At 42.5% G+C, this 18,040-nt stretch overlaps 1 pseudogene; it reads left to right on the top strand.

The window, feature by feature from the left end:
* Window positions 1–15,728: 15,728 nt before the first annotated feature.
* Window positions 15,729–17,734, top strand: LOC115857413 (xaa-Pro aminopeptidase 3 pseudogene; annotated as a pseudogene).
* Window positions 17,735–18,040: the final 306 nt, after the last annotated feature.

The following is an 18,040-nucleotide window of genomic DNA, read 5'->3' as shown; positions in this document are numbered from 1 at the left end:
CAGTTCCTAGAGGTTTCCTCCCACAGCTAGGTGGGTTGAAGAAACTTTTCTGCAAAAGATGTCCCTCTCCACAAAGAATTCTCACATCATCTACTAAGAAAACATGTGTTTTTTATCAATGCATATGTGTGCATAGAGCTTGACATAGTGCTTGCACAGAAGAGGGCTCATTACATGAGAATGAGTAGTAGCAGCAGATGCAGTAGTAATAGTACTGTCACTTTGCCCAAATAAGGTGACACAGAAAGCTTACAGTGACTGTAGACAATGATGAAAATGCAGAAGAGCCACGTTCTAGGCAAGGGAGACAATGTTTCCCTGAGAGTATCCTGAAACCCTTCCCAGAGGGCACACAGCAACCTCTGATGCCATAATGTGTTTCAACTCCACCCCTTCAATACGGGGACTGCTCTTCTCCAGAATCACTCTCCTAGGCAACTTCATCCAAAAGGGGATTTTTTTTTTAACAAGTTACAGATGTTTTTCTTTTCCTGAGAAATGCCCTAATGCATATTATTTTTCCAAATGTTGAGTTTCATGCCATGAAATTTGTATTCCTGGCCTTGGGTTAGTATGATATAAGAAACTTGAACAACCATGACCAATGGAGGGATAATCGTTTGTTTTTTAACTTTTAACAGACATTTTTGAAATTGTCTGTAAGTCTTCTACCCTTTCATACATTCGTCTAAACCAAAATGCACTTTCCTGTCCAAATATATGGCGAGTTTGAGTGTATTCCCATGACATTGCCTTCATTCGCCTCTACAATCTATCAAATATTTTAAACACAGAAGACATATAAGGTGAAAGAGACTTGTTTGCAGGTTATTAAATCTTCATCAATTTCCTTGCTTTAAATAGTAAACTTTGACACCTACAAAATGGGTAGTTGTGTGAGTGGGAATGAGAGCACGCCTAGAACGTGGAGATAACATCACAGATGCAAGGTGGTCTGTTTCACTGCGAAAATACAGATACTTCTATTCCAATGCAAGCTTTCACTAAGTAATTTGGATAAAACCCATGGCTCTGTCCATACCTCACAACCTCATCACTGCCATCCTGAGACCCCATCACCTCTCGTTGCACTAGCTTCTGTATCAAATGCCTCTTGAATACAGCCTGCCTTCACCGTACCAACTGTTCCACAGACTCTTGCTCTGTTCCTGCTGCTTGGAATGTGGGATGCTCGTGGGAACCACTCAGTCATCCTGCCTTATGCCCAAACCTGCCACTGCAAGGGAGTTAACACCCGCAAGAATGACCCTGGACCAATGGAGGCAGGAGCTAAATAGTTCAGAAGTGTATCCCCACCTGGCCTTAGAGGTCCCTAGCGGGATATAGGCCCAGGTGTCTACAGAGTTTATCAGCCTCTTCCACACCACTGGATTGACTTTGCCTTCTTTCTTGTCTAGTACTCCCTAGTCCTCCACTTCTGTTCCTTGGATCACTTCCCAAAACAAACTACCTACACATAGGCCTTTGCTTCGGGCTCAGCTTTGTGGAGGAACCCAGGCTGTAACAGCCTCCTAACTCTCCCCAGCTATCTCTTTGAACCTTCTGTCATCTGTTCTCAAGCAGCCAGAGATGTCTTCTAAAATATCAATCATACCAGGTCATTCCCTTGCTCAAATACTTCTAACGGCTTCCATCACACTCAGAAGAAAACCCAAAGTCCATTCAGTGGTTCCCAAGATTCAGCCTGATCCCGTCTCTGGTCCCTCTCTGCTTTATTTTATTTTTCTCCCTACCACTTACACCATGTGACATTATATTGTGTATTTTCTGTTTATGGACCATCTCCTCTATTGGAATGCAAGCTCCATGACAACAGGGACTTGTCCAGCTTGCTTACCACTATATCCCCGGTGTCCGGCCCAGTGCCTGACTATGTAGGCATCAAAAAATATTTGTCAGATAAATAATGGGACACATGATTTCCATTATGCACATGGTTGTAACGCTAGACCTAACATTATAAAGACAAAGAGGAAAAAAAAAACTTGCTGTCAGCTGCTTTGTTTGAGTGACTTTGGGATATGTTTATCCAACAATGGGTGAAAAATGTGATAAAAATGGCTAAGAAGCTTTGTGCCGATGATGGTCTTGATGAGGATTGAAAAGCAAAGGCCCTTCCTCTTGATCAAAAGCTCGATGTAATGAAGGCTAGATTTACCTAGGAATATCTAGCTTTACAACTATAGACTTAAAGCTATAAAAACACCGGTATTATTGAAATGCCTGTGGGCAAAATTACCCTATTGTTGTGAGTCTGAATGCTCCAGCCCCAAATCCCACACTTTCTCTTTGAAAAAATGATTTTTAAGATTATTTTTTGTACTAAAAAGGCTTCTTAGGAATGCAACTGTAACACTATAGCACAGATCATACCCCTGCCTTAGTGAATGAGAGAGAGAAGAGCTGAGTCTAATCTCCAAGAAAGTTTTCTTGACACATAAAAGGAAGTCTTAGAGTAAACGATGACATAGCCCTCAGAAATCACTACCATAATCTGAAAAGAAGATAGAGGCCTGAGGAGAATGTCCCCTGTTAAGGCCATACTTACTAAAATTAAGCATGAGTGACAACTCCAGAGAGACATCTCCAGACAGCCATCGTGCGTTTGGTTGGCAGGCACTATGGTACCCAGCCCTCAGGTATAGCCCCAGGTCTAACACTAACTAGCTCTGTGAGCTCGAAAAAGTCACTTTTGTCTCAAATGCTCTCAAGGTCTAAGACTATCTCATTCACTGTATATTCAGCGTCCACCATAGTGCCTGGCACAAGGGAAATGCCCAATAGAGTGGTGCTGAATGAGTGTGTTTGCAGAAGTAGGTAAGGCATAACATGTACTCTTAAAGGCCTAGTGTAATTTTAACAAGAATCAATATGAATTATTAACATTTCTCTTTCTTCTTGAGATATGCATTTGTATTTTTGCCAGCACTTTATTCCCTGTGTTAAATTAGCTATTTGTTTCCACGGACAACATGATTCTCATGATGTAATTAGATTATTCTTTTTCAAATTCGAAAAGAATCATGTCCAGCCAACAGAGATTGTTGTGTGAGTAGATAAAAACTGTTATATACAAATTGGACATTATGACATGATTTTGGTTTGAAATTCCCATTGAAACCAAAGATATTCTGAAGGCTCTTCATGGAAGGAACATTGGCTGCTAGATCAGGAGACCTAGACAAGTGATTTTGGACAAGTTACTTCTTCTCTCTGAGCCTCAGGATTTGCATTTGTAAAATGAAGGTATCTGAGGAAATGACTAATCTCTTCCCAGGCTAGACATGGGCTGACTACTGTGAACACCAAGGTATTTTTTGGACATATATGAGGGAAGCTTCCATTTGCTCTGCCCATGGGTTCTGGAGGAAGGGAGGGAAGAGACTGAGTAGCCACTATCTGTTGTTACAAAGAAAGCTACCCCAAATTTGATGGCTTAAAATAACAATGTATGATTTTATTCCACAAGTCTGTGGTTGACTGGGCTCAGCTGGGAGGTTTATCTGCTCCTTAGAGGGTAGAGTGTAGCAGTCATTCAAGTGCTGCCTTCAGCTGTGAGCTCAGCTGAGGCAGGAATGTCTAATTTGGCTCTCATACTTCAGCATCTTTCCATTGGCCTCTCATCACTCAGTGTGGTCGATCCGGAGCTTGTTTGCAGCCTGGAGCCTGGATGCTAAGAGGAAGTGTTTCTAGAGGACATGTTCCCACGTGCAAGTGTTTATCAAGCCTCTGCTTGCATCACATTTATTAATGGCCCATCGGCCAAAGCAAGTCACTTGGCCAAGCCCAGAATCAAGGTAGGGGGATGGGGAAAACAGAGGAGCAAGAATATCAGGACGAGTAGCCCATTGTAAGACCAATAAGTACAAAATGGATACAGGACTTTGTAGATTAAGATGTTTCTAGAGAGCTTGATCATTTTCCCTCAAAGAACCTGTTTCCTTTGTTGTCCAGATTTCATCACACCACTGGAGGTCACTGCTTCCAGCTGGGGCAGATCAACCTCTTGCAATCATTAAGCATTTCCTTCTGAGAAATATACCCATGACATAAATGACAATTTCAGCATTATAGGAGTTATCTGTTGTTCACCATATATGAAACAGTTTGCCACCATTAATCACATTCCCTGCAATAATCCAGTGAATAATGAGAGAGGCTGTATGGTTTGAAGGGCTAGACAAAGAATGAAAGGAAGAGATTTTAATTTTGTCTTTAGAAGGGTCCAGCAACAAACATTGATTGATACCGTTCAGTGTACTCAGACATGCACTGGGCAACCTAGATTGTGACAATAGAGGAGAAATACAATAAAAACTTCAATATACCAAAATATAACTAGAAGGCATCTTATCTTATTGGTATTACATACCAAAAACAATAATAACAATTATTACAAGGATTACTTCTACTTTTGTTACTATTTTACTTTATAAAAATCACTGTTTTCTGTGATTTTTACATGCATTTGTTCATTTAATCCTCACAGCAATCCTATAATAACGGTACTAACATTCCCATTTTACAGATCAGAAAACTTGGGCTTAAAGAGGTTAAATAGCTTTCCAATGTCGTTCAAGAAATTAGAGGCAAAGAAAGGGTTCAAATGTGTGTACTAATTTATCCAGCCACCATTTACTGAACGCTTTCTATATGCCAAACTGAATCTCTATTCTATATTATCACCCATTCCATGTTCAACAGTAGCTTCTCAATCATATGCCCAGAGGAGTTCAAAAGAGAATGAATGAATAGATGTTGGGGGAAAAAAAACCTACAGTGAAATGAGTTTCTGCCCTTAGTCAAGAGTTGAGTCTCTGGGACGCAGCACCACAATGCAGCACCCCACCCCACATGCATGAAAGGTTGCATGTGACTTACACTCTTCCTTAGAAGCTCATTGCATCTACCTCCCTGATCTGGGGCTGCTGCCTTCCTAACCCTCCTGGACAGGAGTAGGTCCTGCATGACTTTGAGATGCTGTTGCTCTACTGACATCATCTCTCATCGTCATTTTCATCATCGACTTGGACATGTTAAGTGCTGTTGATGACTAAAGGTCAAGTCTTGGGGATAAAGAATAAGAGAAATGATGCAAACTTGGATCCTATATTCTTGCTTCAACTGTCAAATTTAGGCAATAAGAACCTTTTCCAGAATGCTGAAACTGCAAGTACTTTAAAAATATGGAAAATTTCGTGATATATTTTAGTCTTTATTATGAAGGCATGAAAGAAGAATGTTATCTTGGTACATTCTGGGGGTGGGGGGGGAATTTCAGTTTGTTTTGAGTGTACATTTACAGTAAAATGCACCAGCCCTATGGTCTCAAGGATTTGGATTAAATGAGATTTTCCTGGGTAAGGCACAGATTTGGCCCTTGGAGTCATGTCTGGATGAAAAGCCGGTCTTCTTTACAAGAAACAACTCAAAGAAAATGTAAGGCTGGAAAAAGGCAATCAAAAGAGACAATAAAGTATAGTAGGAATCCAGAGAAGACTTAGACTAGCTGGGTGGCCTGTCCCGAATAAACATCGTTGGGAGTTGGAGAGCTGCCTCGGAGTGGGAAGTGAAGACTGAGATGCGTAATTGAATGAACAAATAGGGGAAGAGTATTAAGTTGCATCTTCCCCACATGGGGTCTTGAGGAGAAGGGATGTACTTCCAAGAAGATGGAGTAAGTGGCTGCCTTTCTAGTTTCATCTGAAGAAGGCTAACAGCCTTTCTTCCTAAGAAAATGCTCTGGCCGGCCTATTACAGTGAGTAGAGTGACCACCAATGTCAGGAATTTAAAGACCACTATTGATTTGGAATGAGAAAGAGTTACCACAGGGGAAAGAGAGACTAAGTCATTACCATCCATAAACTCCTTAAACCAAATGATTTCTGATGTGTGTTTGTGTGTGTGTGTGTGTGTGTGTGTGTGTGTGTATTTTTTAATAGAGGGACGCTTTCCGGGTGATTGAGAAACGAATGATGTTTTCCTTCTTTATATTTTTCTGAACCTTATAGATTTTTATAATGATGAATAATCTTTTGGCATTGAGGAAATATGCATAATGAGACAGAGATAGATGCTATGAGGAAAGGGCACTCAGGACAGGTAAGCTTTGGTACAGGTCAGGAGAAGGAAGAGGAGGTCTGCAAATGAAATCAGTGGCTCTGGTAGGGACAGTGTGATGTCATTACTGGAGGCCAGAGAAAAGGTCAAAGGAAAAGGGGAATTAAAAAAAAAAAAACTTTACCTGTTTCACATCTTTTTCCTAAAAATAAGCTGCATAGAAAAACAGTGTCAGAACCATTCAAAAGAAAGAAACCACAGACTTAGAAAACTAGACACAAACATATTTTTAAGCCCTCTAAGTGATAAGATAGAAGGGGGTTGATTCTCCCAGTTGTATGTACAGAACATCTCCTAATCCCTATTTCTGTGAGAAAGCCAGGTTCTTTAATATAAAGCACTGAATTTTATGACAGGAATGTAAGTAAAGCCTTTGTATAAATGTATGTTTTTCATTATAAATGAGAAGGCCACATATTTCAAGATAGAGAAGAAAATTTGCTCATAACATAATTTTGCATTGTGTTCTTGCCATTTACCATATATCACATAGCAGAATCATTATTCTATGTTGAGACATAGTCTGCAAAACGACCATTTAAATGACCACCTACTATTGTGTATCATAATTTATAACTTTCCTTTCAAATATGTTCAGTGTGTGAAGTAGCCAATGCGTCCAATCGGAAATGTTACCTAGACAGCTATAGACAGATTTTGTTTCTTAGTTGAAGCATTTAACTCTTGGCTTTCTATTTAATGGAAAGGTCTCTAATTTTTTCCATGGGCTCATTAAGTTATTAATGCCTGAAGAAAGGACTCTCCCTAAGGACAGTCAACATACTTTCTTAGCTAGCATATTTATCAAGTGTGTGAATGGCCCAGGAGGTGGGAAGCATAGCCACTATGGTAGATGACAGGTTCTGAATCCAAAAAGAATTTGATAGGCTGAAAGAACAATAAGATGCATCAAAGAAGACAGCACATTATAGGGTAAGAGTTGAAAGAACTAGGGATTTATTTTTTGATGGTAGTGTGCATCTGTTAATCGCTTATCCTCAATTTATCCCTCCCCACCTTCCCCTTTGGTAACCATAAGTTTGTTTTCTATGTCTGTGAGTCTATTTCTGTTTTGTAAATAAGTTCATTTGTACCCTTTTTTAGATTCCACATATAAGTGATATCATATAATTGTCTTTGTATGACTTACTTCACTTAGTATGATAATCTCTAGGTCCATCCATGTTGCTGCAAATGGCATTATTTCATTCTTTTTTATGGCTGAGTAATATGGCATTGTATATATGCACCACATCTTCTTTATCCATTCATCTTTTGATGAACACTTAGGTTACTTCCATGTGTTGGCTATTGTGAATAGTGGTGCTGTGAACATTGGGGTGCCTGTATCTTTTTGAATTAGACCTTTTGTCTTTTTCCAGATATATGCCCAGGAGTGGGATTGCTGGATCGTATGGTAACTTCAGATCTTGGGATTTTCTGAAGAGAGAAAAGAAACCTTAGAATGGACAAGGTAATGGTCTTCAAATATGGGGGCAGGAAGGGGCTTCATTATGAAAAGGGAATTCTCAAGAGAACTGTAATCAAAGATAACCATGAATATAAGGTTCTAATAAGAAATTACTTCGTTTTTTATGAATTTATTTATTTATTTATTTTTGGCTGTGTTGGGTCTTCGTTTCTGTGCGAGGGCTTTCTCTAGTTGTGGCAAGCGGGGGCCACTCATTTTCCTCTCCCGTTGCGGAGCACAGGCTCCAGACGTGCAGGCTCAGCGGCCATGGCTCACGGACCCAGCCGCTCCGCGGCATGTGGGATCTTCCCGGACAGGGGCACGAACCCGTGTCCCCTGCATCGGCAGGCGGACTCTCAACCACTGTGCCACCAGGGAAGCCCGGGGGCCACTCTTCATCGCGGTGCGTGGGCCTCTCACTATCGTGGCCTCTCTTGTTGCGGAGCACAGGCTCCAGACGCTCAGGCTCAGTAGTTGTGGCTCACGGGCCCAGTTGCTCCGCGGCATGTGGGATCTTCCCAGACCAGGGCTCGAACCCGTATCCCCTGCATTGGCAGGCAGACTCTCAACCACTGCGCCACCAGGGAAGCCCTACTTCATTTTTTAAAAAGAAAGAAGTTACTTCATAGCACATGGAGCTGTTAAACAAAAAGTAATCCACTGTCATTTGTTCATTTATTCCACAAATATTTATTGAGCACACCTACTACATGCTAGCGCTGTGCTGGGTACTGAGAATATAGCTGTGAGCAAGACAGTCATGGCCCCTGCCCTCAGAGACAGGCTGAAGCAAAACAAACAATGAAACTAACAAAAAATTGCAAGTTTGTATGTCATAAACAGTAAAAGGACAAAGGTGAGTAAGAGGAATGCGGCACAAGCAAACAGAACAAACCTTTCCATGTAGGTGCCGTTTCGTTTCGTGGAGGCCTAAGGAATGAGGCGCCAGTTTCATAGTCATGGAAAGAGTGTTCCAGGCAATAGCTCTGGGGCAAAGAGACGAGTTTGTGTGTCTGAAAAAACGAAAGAAGGTATTGGGGCTGGAACACAGTGTGTGAGGGGGATAACAATGAGAGAGAAGTTTGGAGACATAGGTAGAAAGCAGAGCTTTGTGGGGAGAACAAGAAGAGTAGATTTTAATCAGAAGGCAATGAGAAGCTGTTAAGAGGCTTAAACAGGGACCAACCTGACTGATTTTTGTTTTTAAAAGTGCCCTCTGGCCAAGGTGTGGAGAATAGATAGGAGAGAGGCTGCAGCAGAAGCAGGGAGACCAGTAGAGGCCACTGCAGTGGTCCAGGTGAGAGAAGATGGTGGCTCAGGCTGGAAGGGTGGAAATGGAGAGAGAGAGGGGAGTGAGCAAAGCCAGGACTCAGTCAGAGCTGGGACAACCACTCCCTAGTGGGCCTAGGAAGGAATTCATATCTCTTAAATCCCCCTTTAATTCTGCCACTCTACAAAAGACAGAGAAGACCATTCTCTAGTAGGAGGGGGAAGGGTAAGCTGTGATAAAGCGAGAGAGAGGCATGGACATATATACACTACCAAACGTAAAGTGGATAGCTAGTGGGAAGCAGCCACATAGCACAGGGAGATCAGCTCAGTGCTTTGTGACCGCCTGGAGGGGTGGGATAGGGAGGGTGGGAGGGAGGGAGACGCAAGAGGGAAGAGACACGGGAACATATGTATATGTATTACTGATTCACTTTGTTATAAATCAGAAACTAACACACCATTGTAAAGCAATTATACTCTAAAAAAAAAAAAAAGAAGAAAAGAAAAGATAAAGTCTAGTGCAGGAAAAAAAAAAAACCAGAAGAAATTCAAGAAGAGACGTCGGCATGTGAATAAAACCCCTTGTGGGTTCAAGACATTGTTCCCATTGATTTACATGCACAGGCCCCATTTTTCTGAAACTTTTAGCCATGAAAGACACTAGGTTAGACCAAATTCCTCCAAAGAGTTAATTACTGGCCTGACCCCAGGAGGGTCAGAATAAAACAGGAGCATGTGGAAGGCATCAAGCTTACAACGTGAACATGAGCAGCTCTAATGGAAGCACTCCATTGCCAGGCACCGTCCCCATCATTCTACAAATTAGGCGGAGCCTCTGGAATCCCAGCTGTGCAGCTGCTACACAGATGTGTACTGGGCACTGGGATGAGAGCAGAGAAGGGAGGTTGGAGCATAAAGATTTATCCAAATCAAACTAGGGCTCTTGGTAATTAAGGAAATGACCACCAGTGCTGTCCTGACCGTGTAACCTGGAAGATCTTTTCGAAATGCGATCCTGCCCTCATTCTCATCCCCAAACTTAAACTCTGTTTAACACTGCTTTTGAGATGAAGACCAAAATCCCTAGCATGGTCTTTAAGTAAGAGGAGCATATGTCCTGGTTTGCCCAGAATAGTTGGAATTTATGCCTATTCGGGTCATTATCAATAGCCCTTCATCTTACGTTCACAGGTGTTTTGGTCTAGACAAGAAATCCTGGGGTCCCCATACCTATAAGGTCCCATGTGGTCTCTCCACTGCTGGTGTCTCCATCCTCATGTCCTGCCATGCTCTGAGCAGACACCACACTGTACTTCTTTCGGTTCTTCCAATGCTCCATCATCTCTCCTGCTGTAGGAGGTTTACATAAGCTGTCCTCTACCTGGAAAGCGCCTACACTCCCCTCCCCTTCACCAAATCCCTGCCCCTCCTCCTTCAGATCCTTCCTGTCCAGGCACGTTCTCCTTTAGACTATCTTTAGCGCCATGTATGTTCCTCTCCTCCACAGCACTTATCACAGTGGGTCTTATTTTATTTACATTTATTGGGGTGATTCTTTAATTAATGTTCAACTATCTCTCCTATTGCAATCAGGTCAGTGACCATGTCTTTTTGTGCTATTGAAAGTCAAATGCCAAGCAGATTTTGACTGACTGACTGAATCAATGAATAAATAATAAATGAGTTAATGAACAAATTACTGATTACTTTCTGGCTACTCTTGCCCAAACAAAACCAAACAAGATAAATAACAAAAAATTGTATGTTAATACACTAGGGTAATGGTAAGAGGTGACATGATTAAGATCTCTGTAATATATCTATTGGTCTGTGAGTGTGAGTGTGTGTGTGTGTGTGTGTGTGTGTGTGTGTGTTTTCCAAATAAGTATTGACTTCCACACTGGTCATCTCTTAAAGCTGGACCCTTGTCCCAGAGACATAGCTTAAAATTCAGTGAATTTCTAAAACTCCCCTTTGGAACTTGCCTGAAAAGTCTTAGTAATACTCTATTAAATCTCCTCAATAATGGCAAGACTCCAACCTGTGGAGGGAAGTTTTGATTTCTGGAAAAGCCAACTGACATCTCGTACCAAGTCTGATGAATGAGCGTGGAGACCAAGCCAGACAGGGGTGTTTAGGTCAAAAATGAGGTAAAACTTAATGGGAACCAAATCTCTCCTGTGTCTCCAAAACTGGCTCTAAAGGTAATTCCAAATACTCTCTGAGCCCTTGCACTTGCAGCAAATGTTGAGAAAGGAGACAAGCCTCCAATGGGACTGTTTTGAAAGATAAGTTTAGTTTGGTTATTCAAAAACATTTGTGGAAAATCAACGTCCACAAACAAATTCCTCAGAATGACAATCCCACCTCCCAACAAGGTGGTGCTTTTGAATTTGTAAAGGGCTTCCCTCTAATTGATCAAGAGACGTCCCTTTCAACAAGTGCCCACTCTAAGAGATTCTGCTATTTTCATTTTGAAGAGCAAGGCAGATGGGGTTGAGGAGGTGGGGAAATGAAATCCAAGCTCTCCTGGGGTCATGAGTCATGAAGGCTTTAATGAAATCTAACACCTCCCAGCACTAAGCATGACTGGAAAAATAAATACCAACTCCCCGAGACAGCATCACAATGTGTTCCAGCCAAGAGCAGACATCCCTCAGAGCCCACCTGTTTGTGCTTCCTCATCTCAGATCTGCCAGGGCCTGTCCCAGGATTGAGAAACAAAATTCAGCTCTGAAGTTCCATTAGCACCACCAGAATGTTCGCCTAGTGGCTTCTGGGTGGGACAGGAAGGGAAAAAGTACTTTCTGAGCCCCACCTTAACTAGGCAAGAGCCAAGTGCAAGGAGGAGCTTCAGAGCCTAGAGCACTGGATCATGCGATCTGTTTATGGCCCTTCAAATGCATCAGGAAGAATCGAAAATGAATATGCTGGGAAGTCCTGGGAAGATTGTGTCTTGAGGGCTCTCCATCTTACCGCTCATAACCATCTGGTGTCAAATCTAGTTTCGGTTTCAGAATTTCAGTGCCATAAATTGGTCTAAACATGTTGTGCCTCCTTGCTAGCACTTATAAATTAGCTTCTGATTCCCAATCTAGAGTGTAAAGCATTTCAGCTCTTTGGAGCCCTCTCTCATCTATTGTAAGTGTGAATCAGGAGACGCAAGGACCAAAGAAGCCATCTAAGATTCACAGAAATGCGTTCTTCGCTGTGGTGGCAACAGAAGTTCAAGGGAGTCAAAAACATGGTCTCGTCCTAGGTGGAGGCAACCGAGCCAGAAAGACAACCCAACCTGGAGAAGCCAGAAGGTAGACCAAGATGATAAGGCAAAATCTTAGAAGTAGCATTAATCTGGGAATTGCTCAAAACACTCCAGCTAACCAAAACGCCCTCGAATATCTACTATCAGTGCCATTGACTGAAGGGAAATCTTTTTTCTGGCATTGGGCCTTGGCAACCAATAGAATCAGGGGTGTTTCTCTCTCCCATTTGTTAGATTCATTTTTACCCTGTCCCTTAGAGAGGTCTGCTTCCTTCTGGAATCTATTATAACTGGTGTGACCACAATTTATGGGAGACACATTTGAACATAAAAGTGGCCACTATTAATACTTTTTTTCTGGGAAGTGGGTGTCAACCTGGGACTGTCCCAAGACATCAAGGACTTGCCACCCTCCTTGTAACAGATGCATCCTCAGTGGCTGACCTCCAAGTTGTTCCACGTTTCCCAGGGAAGGAAAACAAGTAGAAGGATACCCCTTTCCGAGCCAAATGAAACCAACTACCATGTGCTCAAGCTGGTGTCTAACATACAACAGGTCGTGAAATCACAAACCATATCACCCATCATGCCTTGACAAACAAGAGAAGACTTGATATTTATCAAGACAGCCAGACGTTTGCCTCCATAAGTAAACATCCGTTGTCCAGAGGCCCAGGGAAAGCCACCACCTCCCCTATGTAGACATCCAAACCCCCATTTCTCCACACCTGCCCCACCCCTAAACCCATCTATTTTCCAAGGAGTGGAACACCTTCCGTGACCATGATGATGGGAAGCATCTGTGGGTAAGTGGGTTTAAGGATTTGATGACAGATTTTTCTGATGTTCGTTTAGTTTAAGAAGGTGGTCAGTGCTATAGCAGTGTTTCTCATACTTGAATGTTCATAAGACTCACAGTGTTTTGTGAAAATGCAGATTCTACTGCAGGAAGTCTGAGGCAGGACCTGAGCTACTGCCTTCTAACAGGCTCCCAGGTGATGCTGAGGCAGCTGGCCAATGGCCCACACTGAGTAGAAAAGGTCTGCAGCATTTATTGTAAAGGCTTAACTATATCTTAGATGTCTTTAGTGCTGACGTGAGGGAAAGCATGTCAATGAAATCTGTACCCACAAGGCAACACGGTGGAAGGAAAGGGGGAGAACAGAGGAGAACTAGAGGGGGAAAGAAAGAAGGAAGAGAGGGAAGAGGGAAACAGAAGAGAGAAAAAAGAAGAGAATTAAAATATACAAAATTAAATTAGGCTAGAGAAGAAGAAATAACTGAGGGTTAAGTGGGTTGCTTTGGCATAAGTGGGAAGAAGCAGCTCGATCCTCATAGCCTATAGCACCAGCAGGCCACAGCTATAAAAATCTCAGAATCTTTTATTTTCACAATTGTTGGCCAATTACTTACACACCTATAGGATAGTGTCCTCTAGTCCAGTGACTTCCAAACTTTCTGATCACAGCTCCCCTGAGAAATACACTTTACGCTGTGACTCACCACACACACACACACACACACACACACACTCATTCTACAAATACCTTACAGAATAATACTTACCATTAATATTAGCAAAAGGATATTTCCTATCCAATTCAATGTCATACTCTAACCTATTCATCTTTCAATTGATCAAACTGCAGTCTAATAGAGGGAGACACTTGCCTAAGGTCATAGGGTTGGTTGTGAGCAAGGTGGAGACTAGGACCCAGGCTCCAACCTCACTTTCCACCTATTTCACAGCCACTGTGCCTTGACTGGGTGCACTTGACAACACAAACTCCAGAAATGGATTTCAAGGCAAGTTAGCAAGCTGAGATTTAGGCTATGTGTTAGGATAAGATCTTTTTATATTAACAGTTTCTCTTTTTATTTTATGCTTCATTATCCCCAGGCCTCACCACCTAAGTAACGGTAATCTCCATAATCATTGTCTTCTAGAAGGGATGAGATAGTGCAGAAAAGTAGAACTCGTCTTTAGGTCTCTTCTTGGCTTTAGTATCTAAAAATTTAAGCCAATAAGAGAAGATTTAGAGTTTAGCCAGAAAGGATAACTGTATTTGAAGAGAGATCTCCCAGCCCCCAGCCACAAGTCATGAAAAAGATATCCCAGGTGAGGGTGAGGTAGAGGGATGAGATACAAGAAAGGGTTAATGATATAGGAAGTGTCAGTGGAAGGGTCTGTCTCATCTTTCCTGTGTAGGGTCTCAAGGAGGCATCCAAACTCTAGACACTTTGGAAGGAGACAGGAATATCCCACGACAGAATGACAACAAGACGTGTGCAGGCAGGAGGACCCCTTCCAGCCTTGCCTGTGGCCCAGAGAAGTGTGCAAAAGGTGGAAAATAGCACTGACCCAAAAGGGCAAGGCAGATAGGAAAAAGAATGTCTCAACGATAGTCAACGTGCGTGGAAAACCAGCCAAAAGGCACCAGATGATGTAGGTCCCAGTGCCTTGGTACTTTGTAAGCTCACTCAGAATTTAAGTACAATGTTGAAGAAAGTGGCAGGTCCCCACATTGGCTGAGATTTTGTTTCTACCCCCTATGCTAAGTGATGGCCCAGAAAAAGTTCAATTAGTGAGCAGAAACTAAGAAAGTCTTATTTCTTGAATGCATGAGTTGATGAACCAAGTCTTTTCTTTTTTTCTATTTCTATGATGGCATGTGGATACAGTTTTTTCAAGAAAGAAACACAATAAACAACAGTTACTTCTGAGAAGAGGCTTTGACTTTCACTGAATAAATTTTTATATCATTTGCATTTTCTAAATATGCATAGATCTTAGCTTTGTAGTTTATAAGTTCTTCTGGAGTTAACATAAGCAACAGAAATTATGTATTAAAATTGGAATTCAAAACAAGGATAATATTTATGGAGTATATATAGTCTCAAGAATGCATGAAAAATTCCTAGAAGAATGCACGAGAAACTGTTAACACCTATTGAGCCAACAGGTTGGTGGTAGGAAAGAGACACTATTAATGTACGATTTGAATGTGTTTTACATGTTATATATATTTTTTAACATCTTTATTAGAGTATAATTGCTTTACAATGGTGTGTTAGTTTCTGCTCTATAACAAAGTGAATCAGCTATACATATATCCCTATTATTTATTACTTTTCCAAATTAAAAACAATGTGCTCCCACATTGACTTCTTCTTTTGCTGATCTCCCATCATACCACATCTGCACTACACAGATGGGTACTTGTGGTCTTTCATCACTTCAGAGAGCACAAGCTTCTCCAGTTGGATGGTAACAATGTTGAGGATGAATGTCATCTAAGCCCTCTTGGTAGTTCCCACAGCACCAAGCACAAGGATGAGTATACAGTAAGCATTTAATAGCTACTCACTGATGGACTTTTCATCATGGCTTTTATATATGTATTTGTGAAACTATTTGCTTAATGATTTGCCCCCCTCACTGAACAAATTGGGGAATTAATGACCATTTTGCTTACCATTGGATCCCTGGCACTTACCTCAGGACCTGGTATATGGTAGGTGCTCAATAAATATTTCCTGAGTTTTCCGTGTTTCCTTCCTGAAGCGCAAGCATGGCAGTAATGCCTTGACTACTCTCAGCAACTAAGCTTGTTCCCGCAGTAGCAAGCGTCCGCAGCCTCTCCAGATGCATGTCATGTTCACAGCGAAGGTACTCCCTGCAGCCCATCCGAGAGAGGAGGATTCCAAACTGATACTTAGGCCAGCCCAGGCCCTTTACACACCCACACCTCCTCAGACCAGGGGAGGTGACGCCAGGACTATTCCAGGTGGAATATGCACTTCGTAGACACAAACTAATAGCTCTGATCTACAAGGAAGCACAAGGGCAGAGTGGTACAGACCACACAGTGGTACTGCTGTCCAACCCTACATACTATATGAGCAATGATATCCCCTATACTTTCCACCAAGACAACGATTTCCTGTACCTGTGTGAATTCCAAGAGTCTGATAGCATTCTGGTCCTTCAAAGCCTCCCCGCCATCAGTTACCAGCACACAAGGCCATGCTGTTTGTGCCTCAGAGAGATCCCATCCAAGAACTTTGGGATGGCCCCCGATCTGGTACCGATGGAGAAACAGCTCTAACTGGAGGGGACGAAGCCTATACGCTGGAAGAATTTCAACATGTTGGATCGAAACTGAAAGCTGAGACACGTACACTGTGGTATGACTGGATGAGGCCGGCTCACACAGCTCCACTGTGACTACATGAAGCAGTTGGCAGAGGTCAAAGCCAGGAGCAAGAACAAGGTTCGGGCTGTGCAGCAGCTGGTACAGCGCCTCAGGCTGATCAAACCTCCTGCAGAGACGTAGAGCATGGACTTGAGGACACGGCGAGGGGGAGAGGTAAGCTGGGACGAAGTGAGAGAGCGGCATGGACATATATACACTACCAAATGTAAAATAGATAGCTAGTGGGAAGCAGGCACATAGCACAGGGAGATCAGCTCGGTGCTTTGTGACCACCTAGAGGGGTGGGATAGGGAGGGTGGGAGGGAGGGAGACACAAGAGGGAGGAGATATGGGGACATATGTTTATGTATAGCTGATTCACTTTGTTATACAGCAGAAACTAACACGCCATTGTAAAGCAATTATACTCCAATAAAGATGTTAAATATATATATATATATGAATGCCCCCCCCAAAAATCTCCTGCAGAAATTGAACAAATGCAGATTACTGGGAAGCTGACATCACAGGCTTTCATAGAGATCATGTTTGCCAGTAAAGCCCCTGTAGAGGAAGGCTTCCTTTATGCTAAGTTTGAATTTGAGTGCCGGGCCCGTGGTGCAGACGTCTTAGCCTACCCACCTGTGGTTGCTGGAGGTAATGGGTCAAACACTCTGCACTATGCAAAGAACAATCAACGCATCGAGGATGGGGAAATGGTGCTGCTGGATGGAGGTTGTGAGTCTTCTTGCTACGTGAGTGACATCACTCGTACCTGGCCTGTCAATGGCAGGTTCACGGCACCTCAGGCAGAACTCTATGAAGCTGTTGCAGAAGTCCAGAGGGATTTTCTGACTCTCTGCTCCCCTGGAACAAGCTTGGATAATGTCTACAGCATGATGCTAACACTGATAGGACAGAAGCTTAAAGAGTTGGGGATCATGAAGAACATTAAGGAAAATAATGCCTTCAAGGCTGCTCGAAAATACTGCCTGCATCATGTTGGCCATTACCTCGGGATGGAGGTCCACAGCAGCCCAGACATGCCCTGCTCCCTCCCTCTGCAGCCTGGTATGGTAATCACAGTGGAGGCAGGTATTTATATTCCGGAGGATGACAAAGATGACCCTGAGAAGTTCCGTGGTCTTGGTGTATGGATTGAGGATGATGTAGTGGTAACTGAGGACTCACCTCTCATCCTTTCTGCAGATTGTCCCAAAGAGATGAATGACATCGAACAGATATGCAGTAGGGCCTTGACCTTCATTGCGACCCACATGCATATCAGGTTCAGGAGGGGTGGACGTTGGCCTCTGTGCACGTGTGCTTTCTGGGGGTCTCTGTGTGGACATTTATATATGTGTTCCACTGGGGAATGCAGCGCTATATGAGTGTATGAAATTGTGTATGTGGTCTTTTTTGTTTTATGTAGCTAGAAATCTGGGAAAATGAATTTTTGGATGGTGTATTACTACAACTTTAGTAACATTAATTCTGTAGAATTAATGACTCAGACAAGTTTAGTTTTAAGATGTAAAGAAAGATCTTGGTTACATATGTCCATGCATTCCACTTAACACATGGATAAATTCTCTCCAGGTCCTTCCCCTTCTGCACTTTTCCTGAGATCCACCTAATATCATAAGATTTTTGGATAATGCTTATATATTTTGAGCCAATCACCAAGGTCTTTGCCT

The sequence above is a fragment of the Globicephala melas genome, chromosome 8, assembly GCF_963455315.2.
Source record: "Globicephala melas chromosome 8, mGloMel1.2, whole genome shotgun sequence".
NCBI classification, from domain to species: domain Eukaryota; kingdom Metazoa; phylum Chordata; class Mammalia; order Artiodactyla; family Delphinidae; genus Globicephala; species Globicephala melas.
This window is presented reverse-complemented; position numbering and strand designations above follow the sequence as displayed.